The following is a 5,315-nucleotide window of genomic DNA, read 5'->3' on the forward strand; positions in this document are numbered from 1 at the left end:
TGAACGAGGAATTCAGAATTTTATCAGATAAATTTAACAAAATGATTGAAATAATTTAAAAGAATCAAGCAGAAATTCTGGAGCTGAAAAATGCAACTGGCATGCTGAACAATGCATCAGAGTTCTTTAATGGCAGAATTGATCAAGAAGAAGAAGAAAAAAATAGTGAGCTTGAAGAAGGTTACTCGAAGCTATAGTAACAGAATTTCCCAAGCCCAGAGAAATATATCAATATCCAAGTGAAAGAACATTATAGAACACAAAGCAGATTTAACCCCGAAAAGGACTTTCTCAAGGAATCTAATAATCAAACTCCCAAAGGCCAAGGATAAAGAAAAAATTCTAAAATCAGCAAGAGAAAAAGGAAAAACAAAGAACACACAGTAAAGGTCCAACATGTCTGATAGCAGACTTTTCAGTGGAATCTTTACAGGCCAGGATAAAATGGCATGACACATTTAAAGTGTTGAAGAAAAAATAATATCCTAGAATAGTATGTCTGACAATAATATCCTTCAATCATGAAGGAGAAATAAAGACTTTCCCTAACAAAAAAAAGTGGAGGGTTTTCTTCAACACCATACCTGTCTTAAAAGGAATGCTAAGGAAACAATTCAATCTGAAAGGAAAAGACATTAATAAACAATAAGAAATTATCCGAGGGTAAAAAAACTCACTGGTAATAGTAAGTACACAGGGAGACATTTCGAGGCCCTCTGGGAGGGAGGCGAACAACATGTGAGGCTGCGGAGGGAGAAAGGTGAAATGCGCAGGTAACATCTAAAGGAACTGTTTTAAATCCTAATGCCAAAGTATGGCAAAAAATTGCTTCTGGAAATACTGATGCCACCCAAGTAACTCATGAAACTGAAATATCTTGGCATGAAACTGAAATATCTTGGCATGAAACAGCAGCTTTATCAGGTGCTCATCCTGAGTGTAATGCAGAGCTCTCAGGAGACATGTGTAAAGAATATAAAGTAATGTATTCTTTGTCTTGTGAAATCACAAGAAATACTACAGGCATTGAAGAATCAATTGAAAACTAATTTCAAGCCCAAAAGATCTGAATTACCAAATATATGATGTTTTTACAGAAAACAATTCAGCAATTTCTACAGAATACTTAAAAGAATGTTTGAAGAAACAATTAGAATTGTGTTTTTCACACACAAAAAAAAGTTGTCAAAGGACCTTTACTTGATATCTCCAACGGATATTGATTATTTCATCTAAATTTGGACAGTTGCCAACATAGAGGAAATAAAAAAGTTGACCACAGACCCTGATCTAATTCTTGAAGTGTTGAGATCTTCTCCTATGGTACAAGTTGACGAGAAGGGTGAGAAAGTGAGATCAAGTCATAAGCATTGTATTGCGATTCTTAGATTTCTGGAACATCGATAGAGGAAGTAAAAGCTTTGATCAAAAGTGCAAACTGAACCAAAGTGATAATCTGTGAGTTTGCACACAATCGCAACTGGTATATCACTTTCCAGTCAGACACAGACGCACAACAGGCTTTTAAATGCTTAAGAGAATAAGTTAAAACATTTCAGGGCAAGCCAATCATTGCAAGGATAAAGGCCATCAATACATTTTATTTGCTAAGAATGATTATCAACTGATGGATTCTAGTGTATATAGCCAGCCCATTCAAACTCAAGCACAGTATGCCTCACCAGTCTTTGTGCAGCTTGTATATAATCCTCACCAACAGTACTCGGTCTACGGTATTTTGCCTCAGTCTTCATCTCCAAATCTTGCACTTTACTGTGAAACACCACTGGCTTCCTTTCCCAATGGTAGTTTTGCAAATAATTTTAATTCACCAGGGTCTCATAAAATAAATGCTGCTGCTATGAATATGGGTCTACCATTCAAAAAAAAGTGTGTGAAACCTCATTTTGGGTCATCTAGTGGTTCAGAACACTAAATAGAGGGCTTTGTATTATTGGAGGGTGGATCATTGAGCACATGTAGTTCAAGAAACTTTCCAAACTGAACAACATAATCCTACAGTAATGAAGCATCTGGAGCAAACTTAACTTCAAAAGGAGACTTCCACTGTGCAGATAAAACAGAATGGAGACTATGGTAGAAGCAGAAGAACTCTTTTCAGAGGTTAAAGGTGATGAGAAGATGATAGTATCCCAAGACCCCATCCTTCAACAGCTGAATCAAAGGATCCAACAACAAAGTTTGGCTTACTAGCCTCAAATTTTCCACCTTTATCAAGAATGCCAGGGGAACTCATTTTGGAGAATAGGATTTCTTATGCTGTTAAAGTTGTCTACAAAGAAAAGGATAATAAAGAGTTGTTTGTTGTCCAGTGCCTGTAGATGAGCAGACAATGCACCTCTGATCAGGGTAAATCAACTCGAGTACCAGTCCTCCATGTGCAGCTGAGCTTCCTACATTAACCACAACTCCGCAAGAAAAAGATCTAATAGACAATTCCTCTGTTCAGAGGTACAGTTTCAACCAGATGACTATATCAGTTTCTCCTCCAAGTGCTACAAAGTTATCAATGGCAAATACTGCTTCACCATATAATAATAACATAAATGCAGATGTAGCTGTGGATCTACAGGAACCCCTAAAGTTAATTTATGCTGAAGTGTGCAAAAAGCTCCCTAAAGAGCCATCTTCAGTTTTTGTGCAGCCACTCTGGGAAAGTCACTCATTGTAGTGTCTATCACCAAAAATGAAGACAAGGAAGTTCCTGAGAAGTCCATTGAGAAACCACATGAGAAGCCAGAAGCCAGGACGAGTAAGGATTATTCCGGCTTTGGAGGCAATACCATTCTCAGGGAAAATGTGGAAAAATCAAGGAAAAGACATGCCAGTTTAGCCATAGGACTATACCTCAGGGAATTACTCAATATAATGGCAAAGAGGAATACGTACCACCCAGATCACCAAAGTACAAAACAACAAAGGCAACCCCAAAAAACTATTCAAAAGTTTCTCTTTTTTCCTATTAAACTTGAGCCATGGCTATATTGAACTGTTTTGGAGTGGAGGTGGTAACCAGGAGGGAAGCATGAGAAAGTACATCCTTAAATCATTATGGATTTTGGAGTTGTGAGTGATAGTGTATTAGGCAGTTCTCACATTGCTATAAAAAACTGCCTGAGACTGGGTAATTTATAAAGAAAATAGATTTACTTGACTCACAGTTCCCCAGGGCTGGGAAGGCCTCAGGAAACACAATCATGGCAGAAAAAGAAGCAAATACATCATTCTTCACATGGCAGCAGGAAGAAGTGCCAAGAAAAGGGGGGAAATACCCTTATAAAAAAACATCAGATCTCATGAGAACTCACTCACTATTAAGAGAACAGCATGAGGGTAACTTCACCCATGATTCAACTACCTTCCACTGGGTCCCTCCCACAACAAGAGGGGATTATGGGAACAACAATCCAAGATGAGATTTGGGTGGGGACACAGCCAAACCATATTTCTCAATCCCCGATCTTTCCAAAATCTCATGTACTCACATTTCAAAACATAATCATGCCTCCTCAACAGTCGTCCAAAGTCTTAACTCATTCCAACATTAACCCCAAAGTCCAACTCCAAAGTCTCATCTGAGACAAGGTAAGTCCCTTCCACCTATGACCCAGTAAAATCAAAAGCAAGTTAGTTTCTTCACAGATACAATGGAAGTACAGGCATTTGGGTAAAAACATCCATTCCATATAGGAGAAATTGGCCAAAACAAAAGGACTACAGGCCCCATGCAAGTCTGAAATACAATAGGGCAGTCACTAAACCTTAAAGTTTCAAAATGATCTCCTTTTAGTCCATGTCTCACATCCAGCTCAGGTTGATGCAACAGGTGGAATCTCATGGCTTGGGGAGCTCCACTCCTGTGGCTTTGCAAAGTACAGCTTCCCTCCCAACTGCTTTAACAGGCTGGAATTAATTATTTGTAGCTTTTCCAGTTGCACTATGCAAGCTGGTGGTGAATCTAACATTCTGGTGTCTGGAAAACAGTCACCCTTTTCTCACAGGTCCACTAGGCTGTGTCACAGTGAGGACTCTGTGTGTGGGCTCCAATCCCACATTTTTGTCACATATAGCCCTAGCAGAGGGTCTCCATGAGGGCTCCACCCCTGCAACAAACTTCTGCCTGGACATCCAGTCATTTTCATACATTCTCTGAAACCTAGGCAGATGTTCCCAAACCTATATTCTTTACTTCTGTGTGCCCACGGGTTCAATACCACGTGTAAGCCACCAAGGCTTGAGACTTACAGCCTCTTAAGCAATGGCCTGAGCTGTATCTTAGGCTTTTTTAACCACAGCTTGAGCTGAAACAGCTGGAAAGCAGGACACCATGTCCTGAGGCTGCATAGAGCAGGGGGCCCTGGGCCTGGCCCAGGAACCATTTTTCCCTCCTAGGCCTCAAGGCTTGTGATGGGAGGGTCTGTCATAAAGGTCTCTGACATTCCCTGTAGACATTTTCTTGGAGATTGACATTTGACTTCTTGTTATTGATGCAAATTTCTGCAGCTGACTTGAATTTCTCCCCAGAAAATTGGTTTTTATTTTCTGTCTATCTCATTATCAGGCTGCAAATTTTCCAAACTGTTATACTCTGCTTCCTTTTGAATGCTTTGCCACTTAGAAATTTCTTCCACCAGATACCCTAAATCATCTTTCTCAAGTTCAAAGTTCCACAGACCTCTAGGGCTGGGGCAAAATGCTGTCAGTCTCTATTAAAGCATCACAATGATCCCTTTGCTCCAGTTGCCAACAAGTTACTCATCTCCATCTGAGACCACCTCAGCCAGGACTTTATTGTCAATATCACTATCAGCATTTTGGTCATAATCATTCAAGTCTCTAGGAAGTTTCAAACTTTCCCACATATTTCTGTCTTCTTCTGAGCCTTCCAAAGTGTTTCAACCTCTGCCTGTGACCCAGTTAAAAAGTCACCTCCACATTTTTGAGTAGTCTAACATCAGCGTCCCACTCCCTCAGTACCAATTTACTATATTAATTCATTCTCATGCTGCTATAAAAAGCTGCCCACACTTGGGTAAGTTACAAAGAAAAGAAGTTTAATTGACTCACAGTTTGCAGGGCTGAGGAGGACTCAGGAATCTTACAATCATGGTGGAAGTGGAAGCAAACGTGTCTCCCTTCACATGGTGTCAGGAAAGAGAAGTGCCAAGCAAAGGGGGAAAAGTCTCTTATAAAACCATCAGATCTCAAGAAAACTCACTCACTATCACGAGAATAGCATGAGGTAATTTCCTCCATGATTTAATTATCTGCCACCAGGTCTCTCCTATGACACG

General features: G+C 39.8%; 1 pseudogene; it reads left to right on the top strand.

The window, feature by feature from the left end:
* The first annotated feature begins 785 nt into the window (after window positions 1-785).
* Window positions 786-2,987, top strand: LOC105528334 (annotated as a pseudogene).
* Window positions 2,988-5,315: the final 2,328 nt, after the last annotated feature.

This window comes from Mandrillus leucophaeus, unplaced genomic scaffold (genome assembly GCF_000951045.1).
Source record: "Mandrillus leucophaeus isolate KB7577 unplaced genomic scaffold, Mleu.le_1.0 Scaffold713, whole genome shotgun sequence".
Lineage (NCBI taxonomy): Eukaryota > Metazoa > Chordata > Mammalia > Primates > Cercopithecidae > Mandrillus > Mandrillus leucophaeus.